This window comes from Sminthopsis crassicaudata, chromosome 4, assembly GCF_048593235.1.
Source record: "Sminthopsis crassicaudata isolate SCR6 chromosome 4, ASM4859323v1, whole genome shotgun sequence".
Taxonomy (NCBI): domain Eukaryota; kingdom Metazoa; phylum Chordata; class Mammalia; order Dasyuromorphia; family Dasyuridae; genus Sminthopsis; species Sminthopsis crassicaudata.
The window spans coordinates 463,581,176-463,595,655 of NC_133620.1; positions in this window are offsets into that span (position 1 = coordinate 463,581,176).

The window sequence follows — 14,480 nt, forward strand, 5'->3', positions numbered from 1 at the left end:
TCTATAGATTAGGATATACAAGAAAATGCACAAGAGTAAAAAAAAAAAGGTCCTTAGACGGGAGGTCCCAGTCTCACCAGGGGGAGATTCCCTGAAAACTCAAAGAAGAAATTGGAAAGCAGGGGAGCCCACAGCCCACTTTCTCGCTATGTCTGCTGCTTTCAGAGTCTCTCTCCTTCTCCCCCCGAGTTTGGAGTCAATCCCTAGGAGAATCTGGACTTCCTGGTTTGGGAGGAGAGAAAACAGATGTTCGTGTAGGAAAAGGGACTTAGTGAGGGTCCCACCAAGGCACAAGTGGGCTGGAAATTGGTTCTCAGAACACACAATCAGTGTTCTTCCTGATTAAAGCACCTGGTCCTCCTTGATGGGTGAAAACTACCTCTAGTCCCGTCAGAGGATGGGGCCTCGGACTTGGGTATGCCCAGAGAAAGAGCAAGGACAAAGAGGTGTCTAATTTTCTCAGGTGGGGGGACTTGCCCTGTTGGCCCCGATCCTGACTCTTTCTAGGTCCTTCTCTGGCCAGGCCATAGCCCCCGCCCCCCCCCCCCCAGGCTCTTCTTCTGCACATTTGCCTTCCGCCCAGCTCGTGGACAACCATTTGGCCAGTCTGGCTGTGCTCCGATGGCCGGGGGCCCTTTGCCTTCTCCCTGACCCTTCCTGCCTTCACCCCCATAATCCCGTCATCACATCCTCTTCAGCCCTGACTTCATGTCTGGAGTGACCCACAAAGAATAGCGCTCGGGCTTCCAGCGGCCCATGAATACCAGGGGAGAGAGCCAGGCCAGCCTGCAAGATAAGGAGGGCATTTCAGAGCACACCCTCTCTGCCAAGGGAAGGGTGGGGGCTGCACACCCCTCCCCCCCGGCGGGTTCCTGTGCCAGCCTTCAGAGCCTGGGCACATGAGTCACCCCTGGAGCCCTGAGCAGGATCTTGGGAGATGGGGGTCGGGGAAGAAAAGCCACTTCTTCTTGCTGGGGGGGGGGCTGGCCGGCTCCCCCATCCCCAGCCATGCCTGGGACCTGCCTAGACTCCCTACCACTACTGAGCCTGAGGACTGCCAGGCAGGAGGAACGGGGGAGTCCTCAGAGAGGACGAGTCCAAGGAGGCAGCGGGGACACAGACAGGGCGCTTCTAATGATCAGGTGTGATGGCAACGGGTCCCTCCGTCCCTCCTCGGGAGGTTGTAAGCTCTTTGAGGGCAGGAACTCCCCACTGGTCAGAGGAACAGCTTAATGTGTGAGCTGCAGTTTCCCATCAGGCTGGTCTTCCGGCCCTGGGCTGAGCTAGGAAGGCTGCGCCCCCAGCTTTCTCCTGTGGCTTTCTTGTCCCACGCTTCCTCATTGGGTAGTTTTGTCTAAAAAGAGGGGTCCCCTTTGCCTCATCCCCTGAAATTTCAATTCCTTGCCCAGCAATCAAGGTCCTTCACAATCCTTCCTGTCCCCTGCCCAACCTGAGCCCATTGTTCCTCCACACAAACACAAGCCGTTTCTACCATCAGCCTAGGGCTCTCCAGTCATAGGGTACTGCCTCCCCATTACTCCAGGGGCTCCCCAATTATAGGCACTGCCTCCCCATCATTCCAGGGGCTCCCCAATTATAGGCACTGCCTCCTCATCATTCCAGGGGCTCCCTCGTCATGGAGTGCTGCCTCCCCCACCCCAGCAAATGTTCCCTTGTGTCTTCCCATCAAACTGGAGACTTCTTTTCTTTTTGAAAAATTCATCGCCATGGATCCCTTTTGTTGTTACATCATCTCAATTTCCCGACAGCTGCCTCCCCCAGCTCCCCCAGCCAGACTCCGGGGGCTTTTCGAGGTCTGTACTCAGAGCCTCTCTTTATCTTCCCAGCTCCCAGAACAAGGTTGGGGTCCAAGAAGATGGAAGGACAACTCTGGCTCTCTCCAGCCAGAACGGACACATGGGAAGGGGGAGCACAAAAGGCCATGCTTTCGCAGCAGTCTGCATCATCTTGGCCTTTGAATCTGAAGGGGGGGGTTCAGAGGGACTGAGGAGGGAAACTGAGGGCAGTCTTCATGGGGCAGAGATGGAGATGCTGAGAGGTCCGAGACTTGGCGGGTCGGGATGTCAAAACTAGGAGGGCCTTAGGGAAGCAAGACCCAAAGGAAGGAGCGCCTTTCTCTGGTTCCTATTGTCCTCCCCTGGAAGACCAGCAGAGCCCCTCTCTTTGGATTTTCTCGGACCTTCAGGCCCCCTTCATTCAAGTAAGATGAGACTGCTGTAGGTTAAAGGTTCCAAGTTCCAGACTCCATCTCCCAGAAAGCCTGGTTCTTTAGCTTGCTAGGGCTGTTCAGGGCAGCAGGTTAAAGACCCCCCAGTTGTTGTCTGAATGATGGAGCCAGGCGGAGGGGGTCTCTATCTCCATCAGCCAGAGGGAGTTGTTTCTACTCTTTTTGCGTTTCACAGACAAAGGCCAGGGGCCAGGGGCCAAGGGCTGGGCCAGAGAAGAGTGGCCCTCTGCCTGCTCCCCCACCCTGTCCCCTGGCCCTTAGTCACCCCATAAATTGCAGGGTGTTATTTATCAGTTATAAAACCCTAGTCTAGGAAAATTCTCCAAATTCTACATGGAGCCTGTAAGGGAAGGGGGTCAGCGGAGAATATGGGATCAAGGGACCGAGGAAGGGATTATGGGTAGAAATAGAGGACACCCCCTGGGAGAGTAGTGAAGCTCAAGGAAGAATGACAGATGGCCCTCCCCTTAGGTACTGGGCAGTGAGGATCTCCCTGTAGAAAGGAGCCTTGAGGAGGAGGGGGCTCTGCAGTGGTCAGCAGGACTGGGGATGAGAGCAATGGAAACAGAGGGCTCTGGGTTAGCAGATGGCCAGCCTGGCAGTGGGACAGAATTAAAGTCACCCAGCCAGTCTCTTCCGGGGGGAGCTGACTGCCCACTTTGGGCTCCATTTGAGCCCCTCTCCCCATGCTGCCCTTCCCTCACCCCCAGACATGCCCCCCATCCCCAGCTCCCTCTTTGTCCAACTAGACCCAGTTCCCATTGCTCAGAGAGAAAAGTGGGCCCCGAGCCACCGAAAGAGAACCAGGCTGACATGGTCTATGGGGCTTTGTATAAACTAGCCGGTTTGGGGACTTTGGGGGGAGTGTTTTATTGAATATATTTTTATTTTCTGTGCAGCCAACTTCTAAACTAATCACTCTTCTCCCCTTTGGCAGGGGCCCGCAGCCCTGTGGTGTTGTCCTTGGCTTAGCGTCCGTCCAGGCTGGAGCGGTTACACTATAAATTCCTGTCTTCTAGGAATCCAGCAAGGGAAAGAAAAGGAACACGGAGAGAATATTTGATTAACATTTTTCAAACGTGACCACATCACAGAGACGGTGTGGCCAGGGGGAAGGCTCGCCCTGGGAAGGGCGGGTTGTTTTGTCAGCCCGGGCCTGGCCCGGTTGGGACAAGGTGGGGAACTGAGGAAGAGGAGGAGGAGGTGTTAAGAGAGGAAGAAGGCAGGCGACCTTCCTGGGGAGGACTGGGGAGGGGGACGGAGGAAGGAAGAAAGGGTGGGGTCTGAGCCATTGGGAGCAACCACTGACCCCATGAACGAGACTGAGCCCAAAATAGACTGGAAATGATGATGGGGACCGGGGGTTAGAGAAGTGATGATCACGGTGATGATTGTTTAGCAGGAGTTGATATGACATACAAAGTCTTTGAGATTTTGGGTTTTGGGTTCAGTATCTGGAAAGATTAGAAACCCCCATTACCCTGGGTTTAATGACCCAAGCTTCCAACTGGTGTCTATCCATCCCCCCCCAACTCCAACCCCCCAGTCTCCTTGCAAACCCCATTTGTCTGGCTCCGTGGTCCAGCTGACCGGGGATGTACCAGCCTGGGATGGGCGGGAGCCCGAGAGGTTACTTAGCCCTACCTGTGTTCCTCCTCCTGGACTATTTAACCTTGTGTTAAATGCGACTTAAGTGAAAACGAATCAGTTTCTTCACCTCGGGCAGTTGGATTCATGACCCTTCCAGATCTAAATCCTTGATCTGATCCCCCATCCCCTTGTTCTGGGCTGACATTCAGGGTAGTGTCAAGAAAAGTAATGAGGAAGGGAAAGTTAAAAGCGGGAAAGTTGGCAGGACCAAGCTCCAGGGTGAGGGAGGACGAAGAGGAGGAAAGATAAATCCTGATCATCAAAGCTGACTCTAAAGCTTGAAACCTGAGAGACTGTGAGAGAAATAAGGAGGACAGGGGAAGCAGGTCTGGGGATGCTGAGTTCGGTTCTGGCCATGGCAAGTTGTGGAAGCACGATGTAATGTCTGGAGAGAAAATCTGGGGATCTAGGCATCCTGGGGATCTAGACAATCTGGGGATCTAGACATCCTAGGGATCTAGAAAATCTGGGGATCTAGGCATCCTGAGGAGCCTTTGACCCAAGGGATCAAGTATTATCTCTGACACTTAGTGACAGTGTGACCTTGGGGGAATAACTGACCCCTTAAAATTACTTTAAATTTCTGAGCAATCCCAACTACAACTAAAATCCCATTTTCTACTAGAAGTCTTCCCTAAGGCCTCTCAATTCCAGTGTCTTCCCTCTGTTAACTAATTTTTTTTTTTTTTTTACTCTAGCTTGTTTGTATGTCTCCTCTATTAGACTGAGGATCCTTGAGAAAAGAGACTGTTTTTTGCCTCTTTTTGTACCCCAGTGCTTAGCACTGGTACACAGTAGGCACTTAATAAATGTTCGTTGATGGCACATGGCATATAGTAGATACTTAATAATTGTTTATTGATTGATTAACCTGCATTGGCGAAGGAAGTTCCCCTCCCTCTTCCCAAGAAAAAAAGGGGAGATAATAATGGGTCCAGCAGTGGGGATGCTCAGTGGGAAGTTAGATATGCAGAGGTTTGGGGAGCAATCAGCCCCGAAACTATAATTGCAGAAGGCTGGAAGGGAATGAATGAATACGTATTCATTATTACACATGGGGGTCACCATCGGGGGTTATATGACAAGAAGAGCCGATGGGCTGGTCACATGGTGGGTGATGACCGGTGAGGTTCCCCTGATGCCCTCATGACATCAAGAGAAAGCAGGGGAGACTCCAGCTTGACAGGCGGGCGCCCAGTGGTATAGCTCGGACCAGTCATGGTGGCCCAGATGGGCTGTGAGTGACAGCTCTGGCGGGGACTCCCGAATTTGGCCCGTTATGGATCTATTGGTTTGGGTATTTTACTATGAACCAAGCTCGGGGCCAAGCATTTGGGATGCAGAGATGGTCCCCGACCTCAAGGAGTTTCCCTTGCACTGGGGGAGAGACAATACAGACCCCAGTGACCCAGGAGGGACTTGGCTTTGGACAGTTCCAAGGATGCTGCCTGGAGCCACAAGGGAAGAAACTGCCACGCCCTTTCTGGTGAATGGTAGTACTGATACCGGATGACTCCAGAACTCTATCTCTGTCTCTTTGTCTCTGTCTCTTTCTCTCATTATCTCTCTCTCTCTCTCTTTTTTTTTTTTTTACTCTGTCTCTCTTCATCTCTGTCTGTTTGCCTCTATCCCATCTCTCTCTGTCTCTGTCTCTGCTTCTGTCTCTTTCTCTCTCTGTCTCTGTCTCTGTGTCTCTGTCTTTCTGAATATCTCGGTCTGTCTGGTCTGTCTTTCCCTCTCTCCATCTCTGGCTCTGTCTCTCTCTCCCCCTCTTTCTGTCCCTGTCTCTCTCATCTTCCCTCTCATTGTACCAGAGGAAGAAGCTGGGGCCCGCTCGGAAGGTTATCCCACTAGCTAGAGGAGGGAGCACCTCTTAGCCAAAGTTCCCGGTGCCCCCAGGGGTGAGTCCCCTTTTCCCGAAGAGCATGCAGAAGGACCTGCGTTCCCTTGGGCTGCCGCCCCACGAGCATGTTTTGTGTTCTCTGCCTTCTCTGTCAGATTGGAACCTTCCCTCCCTGGCTCTCCAAGAAGCCTCTCCTTGCTCTGCCTTTCCCTCCCCTTTCCCTCCGGCCCGACTCTGAGCCTTGTTCCCAGGCTCTCGGGGCTCCACAAGGAGCAGAGGTTTGTGCTCGGACTCTACCGCCCAGACTTGAGTTCTCACTCCCGGGGATGGGCACCCAGAGGGATTCCCCCTCACTTTGGGGCTCACACCCATTTGGGTCCCACGCACCCCCAGAGCCACTCTGTGCACGTTGGAGTGGGGGCACAAACACACACAGTTTGCTGCTTGGATAACAAGCTGGATGAGGGGGAGCAGGCTCTTGGAATAGACTCGGGCCCCATCTGTCTGCAGGGTTCTTGTGAGAGTCTTGGGCCTTGCTCAGGGCCTAACTGAATCCAGAAGACTTCGGTTTCTTTGACTCCTGCCAGATACAACAAGCCAGTGAGTCACTCAGCCAAAGCTTGTCCCGTCAGGAACCTCAGTGGCTCCTAGGACCCCCGGCTCATAACGAGAGGGACCTTTTGGGGGGAATCCCAGCCTTTCCCTTCATCCTTTGGGCCCCGAGCCTCAACCTAAGGGCCAAGACCAAGCCAGCCATAATTATGGTGGGCCAGGTAGCAGTGTCCAGGGCTCCTGGTACAGAACCCCGTCTACTGAAGCAGGTGATGACTCACTTGCATTTATAATCACTTAGGTGACACAGCAGATAGAGTGCTGGGTCTGGAATCAGGAAGCCCTGAGTTCAAATCCTGCTTCAGACACTTACTAGCAAATCTCACAATTTCTCTCAGCCTCAGTTTTCTCATCTGTAAAAAGGGGATGATAATAATAGCTCCTACCAGGTAAGACCATGAGATCATGTATGTAAAGCTTTTGTAAAATCTTGGAGTGCCAGACAAATGCCAGCTGCCATGAGTGACTGTGGTAGCTGTGGAAAATAGGAAAGGAAAAAATCTGTTCTTGGGGAGCCCTCAGTGGGGGACAATGTGCAGACGTACAAGAATATACAGAAGAGACCGAGCGAGCCTGGCGAGATGGGGGTGCGGTAGAGGGAAGTCGATGAGTCCCACACAGCCCGAGGACCAGGAAGGAGCTCATGAGGACACAGCTTGAACCGAGGATTGGAAAAAACCGGAGATGGTAAGAGGTGGAGGTGAGGAGTGAGAGTGGATGGACTCTGGGAGTAGAGCCGAGATGGTGGAGCTCTCTCACCGTTCTCTTCCACCAAAGTGTAAAATGATGCTCCATGCAGAATTCTGGAGGGGCGAAGCCCCCAAAAGGTCAGGAGGAGGCATTTTACCAGCCCAGGAGGTTGAAAGAAGAGATTCGTGGTAAGGGGATGGAAGTTGGCCTGGGGTTCGTGTGGCTGCAACACCAGTGGTGGGATGGCGTGGAGGGGCCCTTCAGGAGCTCCCCAGCCAGCCGTGGTAAGGGGACCTGGCAACTGGTCAGAAAGAGACTATAGGGATCTCTGTGCTACCCAGGACACATTTCCATTTGCATTTCCATTGCCCATACCCATTTCTGGGTCATCGTTCAAGGCCAAGGAAGAGAACTTTTGGGGAAGAGGTCTAGAAAACCAAGGGGAGTATTAATTACAGGCCCCAGGGATCAAGGACCCTGAGGAACATTTCTGAAGGAGGAGAAGCCCTGAGGAGCAGTGTTCATTCTCCTTTCCCTGGGAACAAGAGGGAAACCTCAGACTAAAGCAGCTCGGCCGATGCTACTTGGCAGAAGTCTGTGGCTCAGACTCAGCCCAGACTGGTTTCCCTTGTCATCTGAGAAGCTTGGTCAGTGGCCCAAAACGCTGCCATAACCTAGACGGGCAAGCCCTGCCCAGGGATCTCTGTTCCACCAAACACAGACACCCCCAGCCCGGGGCTCTGAAAGCTCTCGAAGGAAATCTTAGGGCGGCGATACCAGCTGGCGCACGGAGGCGATCAATCAACAAGATTTTATTAAGTGCGCCTTGGATGCCAGGGCTGTGCTAACTCTGCAGATATGGAGACAAAGTAATGCTCCCTCTCATCTTTACTCATGCTCTAATGGAGGAGATAGCACACGCAAAATTAGGCAACAGGGAAGATGCAAGGTCATCTCGGGGATGAAGGCACCAGATGCTGGACAGAGGAGGGGAGGGCTTCAGGGAGCCAGGTCAGAAGGGAAGAGAGCTCCAGGAAGGGCGAAGGTGGGGCTCCGGAAAATGGAGACGTTTAGCAAGAAAGTCCAGACTGTGCTGAAAAGGAGGGAGGCCCGATTCCACGGAGAAGGCAGGAACTTCCCCAGGCTTATGACCTGACCCAATGGACTGAGCCATCATTTCACCAGAGTAAGATCTAGGGACAAGATCCCTAGGACTAGGCCATGCTCTGACCATATCACACAACCTGGGGAGCCACGGGGGAAGCATCTGTGGGGGAGGATGGAGGGGCAAGTCCCCAGTGGGGTTAGAGCAGTCAGGAATCAGTCTGCAGCTGGTGGAAGGTCCACCTTTCTCCCGTGAGAAGCTAGCTGGTCCGTGTTCTAGCCCAGTGGAAAGATAGAAATGGTGGGTGCTACTTCTGGGAGATCATAAAGGAGGGAAAGAACCTACGTGTGCAAAAATGTTTATGGCAGCTCTTCAAAAATGACCAGAGGCCCAGCAATGGGGGATGGCTAATGGAAAGTAACGGAAGAATATTATTGTACCAAAAATGGCAAAGAAACTGATTTTCGAAAGGCCTGGAAAAATTTCCACGAACTGATGCCGAGTGAAACAAACAGAACCAAGAAGACATTGTACACAGGAACAGCAATATTAGGTGATGGCCAACGACGAAACGCTTGGTTCTTCTCAGAGGTTCGGTGACCCACCTGCATCCAGAAAAAGAACTGTGGAGACTGAATCTTATGTTTACTTCTTTTTTCTGTTTTTTTTTCTCATTCCTGTTCAGATTTTTTTTCTCTCAACATGATTTTTAAAGGAATTTGTATTTAAAAAGTTAATATACATATGTAACCAAGAAAAATAAAGCAATAAAGAAAAAAAAAAGAAATGATGGACCCTAATTCTTAGATAAGAATCCTATTAAGTCACATATTGACTTAGTTTTAAAATGTAATGTTAGCCAGGATTTGCTGTGATTTTATTTATTTTATTAGGTATTTCTCAATCACATTTTAATCTGGTTCAGGCTGCTGGGGAGTGTTGGTCCTGAACTGTGTTTGAAATCTCTGCTCTAATCAATGAACAAGCCCTGATATTTTGGGTACTCCCAGGGACCATTTGCACCACATGCCCATTTGTTGATGATAAACCATGTTCCCCAAAAGGGGAATAAATTTGAGATTGTCCCCTACTTCCCCCATTGTTTTTCTCCCATTTTATAATATCATCTTGTTGATTCCTCTTAACATGGAATAGGGAGAACGGCTGTTTAGAGATTTTCTCCTGATATTCGGTCATCTCTGATTCAAGCTTTCCTAACAGGGTCCCCATCTCCACAATCCCTGGGCCCCTTCATTGCACAGAATGGCCGTGATCACTGGGAGCCAGTCAAGGGTTTCCAATGTTTATGTTTAATAGACTGGGGAGAAAAGCAGTATTGTTTAGTGGCCAGGGCTGGCTTTCGAGTCACAATGACCTGGACTTAAATCTTTCTGACACTTATTAGCTATGTGATCACGGGTAAATCTTGGCTTCAGTTCCTTAATTATAAAACGAAGCTCATCATTGCCCTGACCTCACTGGATTGTTGGGAGAAATGAGATACCAAATAGAACACATTTCACAAACCTGAAAGTGCTATGTAAATGTTAGCTGTTATTATTCAAACGGGGCTAATAACCCCCACCTGGGCTCAAATGAGACGATGTGGCCTTTGCAAATTTTAACGTGTGGTAGACATGTTCGTTACCATTGGGAAGTTGTGTTTAGGAACTTGGAGGGAATCTTTCACCACAGATGGAGAATGAAGGAGAGCTGATTCTAATCTTGCTTATGCTACCATTTCTCAGCTCAAGGATCTTGAATGGCTCCCTACTGCCAGTCAATTGAGCATCAATGTTGATATTAAATACCTACTATGTGCTGGATGCTGGGCAAAGAAACAAAGACAAAGATGAAAGCAATCCTTGCTCTCAAAGAGCTTCCATTCCACCAGGAATACAAAAACAAGTACTTATATGTGTGCATATCTATATATTTATTTAAATAGATAGATATGTACATACAGAATCTATAGAGAATAATAGGTAGTGCACTGAATAGAACAATAAGGTTAGAGTCAAAGACTCATCTTCCTAAGTTCAAATCTAGCCCCAGACTCTTACTAGCTGAGTGATTTGGGCCAAATCTCTTCACTCTCTATGCCTCAGTTTCCTCATTTGTAAAAATGATCTGGAAAAGGAAATGGAAAACCATTCCAATATCTTTGTGAAGAAAGTCTCAAATGGGGTGACAACATGACCGCAATGACTGATCGAAAGAAACAGATCAATAATTTGGATGACTGGATGGGACTGGGATTCCATGACTAGAATATAACATTGGAAACACATCTTGTTCAAGAGAAACAGGGTAGGTAAAGGGGGTAGTAGTGAGGAGTGGAAAAACCATTGCATTTAAGAAGATGTAATGAAATGTGGATCATACAGAAGCTGGATTTGGAAGTGGTGGAGAACATTTGGGGGGAGATCAATGAAGCCATAGCAGGAATAATGTTCTCCATAGAATGTAATATTGACCACCTGGGAAGAGAAAGAAAATAGATGAGGTTTTGGAAAACAAATCATAAGCCGACGTAGAGAAATGATAGAGTAATGATGAGGGACTTCATTTATCCAGACACCTGCTGGAACTCTTTCTCTGCCAAATGCAGGACTAGACATTATTTATTAACCTGACTTATTGGTAATATCTACCTTCAAAAAGTGGAGGAACCAACAAGGAAAACCAGCATTTAATTTTCTTTTTAAAATTAACTTTTTTTGGGAAAGAATTAAGAATAGCCATCAAGACAACCAAGTTGAACTTGCTAAGGGACAATTTATGCTTAAGACAATTCATTTCACTACATAAAAGTTCTTAAATTTTTAGTTCTTCTGCCCAAGTTGTGCTTGCTCAGGGTTCTTTTTATTCTTTCACTTTTCTATATGTAATCCGGGTTTCGCTGGGCATGTTTAAAAATCCTCTCAAGGGTTTCTCCATGAAACGGCATATCCAGCAAATTTGTGGTTACTGTATTTTTTCTTTCTTTTTCTTATCTTTACATTATTTCATAAGAATCCTTTTAGGTTTCTTTATTGGAAAGGTAAGTGTCTGAGATCAGATTTGAACTCAGGTCCTCCTCACTTCAGGACTGGTGCTCTATCCATTCGAGCTGTCCCTGATGAAGAGGACCAATGACATTAGGATGATGTTTTGACTTGAGCATGATTTGGATTTAAGTGAAGCAGACCATGGACCTCATTGTCTCCTCCACAGACATTGGAGGCCAAAGGGAAGTCAAGATGATCACGATGGTTCAGGATATAGGAAGAACCATCAGGCTAAAAGTTGAATACATAAAAACGATGGTGGACATGCGCAAGAATGTTTGTGGCAGCCCTTCTTGTAGTGGCTAGAAACTAGAAAATGAATGGATGCCCATTAGTTGGAGAATGGCTGAATAAGTTGTGGTATATGAATATTATGGAAAATTATTGCTCTGTAAGAAATGACCAACAGGAGGATTTCAGAAAGGCCTGGGGACACTTATAGGAACTGATGCTGAGTGAAATGAGCAGGACCAGGAGATCATTATACACTTCAACAACGATACTGTATGAGGATTAGTTCTGATGGACGTGGCTCTCTTCAACAATGGGATGAACCAAATCAGTTCCAATAGAGCAGCAATGAACTGAACCATTGCACCCAGCGAAAGAACTCTGGGAAATGAGTGTGGACCACAACAAAGCATTTCCACTCCTTCTGTTATTGTCCACTTGCATTTTTGTTTTTCTTCCCAGGTTATTTTTACCTTCTTTATAAATCTTATTTTTCTTCTGTAGCAAGACAACTGTGTATATATATATACATATATATATATATTTATACATACATATATTGGATTTAACATATACTTTAACATATTTAACATGTATGGGACTACCTGCCATCCAGGGGAGGAGGGAAGGAGGGGAAAAGTGGGAACAGAAGGTTTTGCAAGGGTCAGTGTTTTGTATATAAGAAACTATAATAAAAAAAAATTAAAAAAAAAGCTAGCAGTTTTTAAAAGTTATATTGGGAAGAAGGAAGAATCAAGTAAAGTACAAGAGGCCTGTTCAGGTTGGGTGGGATGATGATAAGGGACTGAGAAGGGAGAACCGGTCAATTTTATTTCTCCTAGGAAAATGGATGATCTTTGGGCTAGAAAGGACCAAGGAAAATGACCAAGAAAAAATAGAGACTAATGGAAAGGTGCCATGTTGCTCTGGATTGATTCAAATGGGCAGATCCTGAAAGAATTATGAGCCTTGAAAGACTGAAGAAATCAGAGAAGGGAGGGAGGGATCAGACAAACGGGAAGCATCCCCCCATTTCCAGAAGGGCACCCGGTTAAAGAGCAAACCCCGAGAATCAGGAGCACGGCTGAGAGGAAGGGAAGGTTGGCTGGTCTGGTTCCCCCGTGGAGGCCCTGAGGAGAGATGCTCCAAGGGAAGGAGGCCCCAGACTCTGAGGGAAGTTCTAGGTGAGATCGTGGCAGAGGCAGCGCGGTACCAAAGCCTGGAGAGTCCGAGGCGGGGCCAGCTGGGGACTCACTTTGAGGGTCACTTGTCCTGGGGACGGCCACGGGGAGTGTGGAAGGGGCTCTGGGATTCTGAAGCTCTTCCCCTGGGACCGACTGGCTGTGACACAGCTCTCCGTCTGACTGGGAGCAGGTCCTTGGCTCGTGGGGACTCAGTCTGTGCGTCTAGAAATGGCCCAGAACCGGACGACTGATAACTCATTCACGGCTCTACCATCTGATGCTGGAGGGCCCCGAGCTGGGGGGGGGAGGCAGCCATCACAGGCCCCTCTTGGGTTGGTGCCCGCCCCCCTCATGGCCCAAGGAGCCCTTGGGAGGGGCCGAGGGGCCAGGCTTGAGAGAACATGTCCCTGCCTGTGGCAGACAGACCGTTACAACACCACATTACCCCATTGTTTAAATACTTCCCTTTTGTTTGGGCTTCTCCAGCTGAGTGTTTCTGAAAGCAACCCAAGCCCTTTCCCAGGGATCAGCACAAAGCTTCCCCTGCCCGTGGCCCCTTCCCCACCAGGGAGACCCTCGCTCCCGCCTCTGGACAGGAAGGAGAGCCAGGAACTGGCGCGGGGAGACGCAGAAGGACAGAGTGTGCCCGGCACAGCTCTGGGGGCCGAGACATTCCAAAGCAGAGGGTCAGGCAGGATGTGCCCCATCTCCATCCACCCTGGCAGCGGGCCCCCATTCACATCACCGGGCCTCCATCCCAAGTCTGGAGCCTCCTCCCTGATACTGAGCCTCCATTTCAGCACTGAGCCTCATCCCTGATACTGAGCCTCCATCCCAAACCCAGGGCCTCATCCCTGATACTGAGCCCCATCCCAAGTCTGGAGCCTCCTCCCTGATGCTGAGCCTCCATCCCAAACCCAGGGCCTCCTCCCTGATACTGAGCCTCCATCATCAGCACTGAGCCTCCATCCCAAACCCAGGGCCTCCTCCCTGATACTGAGCCCCATCCCAGGCTCAGCTCCCACTCCTAACCCTCTCTGTCCCCACCCTTGCCCCCCAGTTCTGACAGCCCCCAGCACTGAGCCCCATCTCCTCCCCCCAGAGTGAAGGCATTTCCAATCCCTTTTTGTGGAAGCTCAGAGGGCTCCTCCTTAAGCTTCTTACCTCCAGTCCCTGTTGGCCCCAGAAGACCCCCCCAGTGCTAGACCCCCCAGAGTAAGGACAGGAGCTGGGGCTCGGCAGCTTGGGCAGGCCTGGGGGCCGTGCCTTTGCTCCCGTCCGTAGGAGCTGGGCCTGGAGCCTTCTGGAGAAAGCCATTTAGAACGTGGCCCCAAGACTAAGAGCCGAGGCGGGGAGCGGCACTTCTGGCTGACTGCTGTCCCAGACTCAGTGGTCCTGGCCTAGGAAGAGCCATTTCCCCCAACTCCCCTGCTCCCAGAACCCAAAGCTAGAGCCAAAGAGAGCATCCAATCTGATCCTGCCATTGTATAGATTGGGAAACTGAGGCCCTGGGTGGGGGAAGGGTGGGCCAGATATAACAGAGCAGGGTCCGAGACAGGACATCTGAGTAAGGGCTCCTGACCATACAGCCTCTCATCGCCCCTTCTGCCCTAGGAGAGTGGGAATATTGTATCTGTGTGAGTGTGAGTGTGTGAGTGTGAGTGTGTGTGGTCCCCAGCCTGCTGCTCGGCTCTCCTGCTCAGCTGTGACCCCGTCCCCCCGCCTCGTCCCCCTTCCTTCCTCCCCCCGGGCCGAGGAGGCCGGGGGGCAGGGGACCATCCCTCGGCCAAATCATTAAGTCAGGACTCTCGTCTTCCAACTTGTGCAGCCTCCCTGCCCCGCTCTGCTCCCATGGCACCTTGACAGG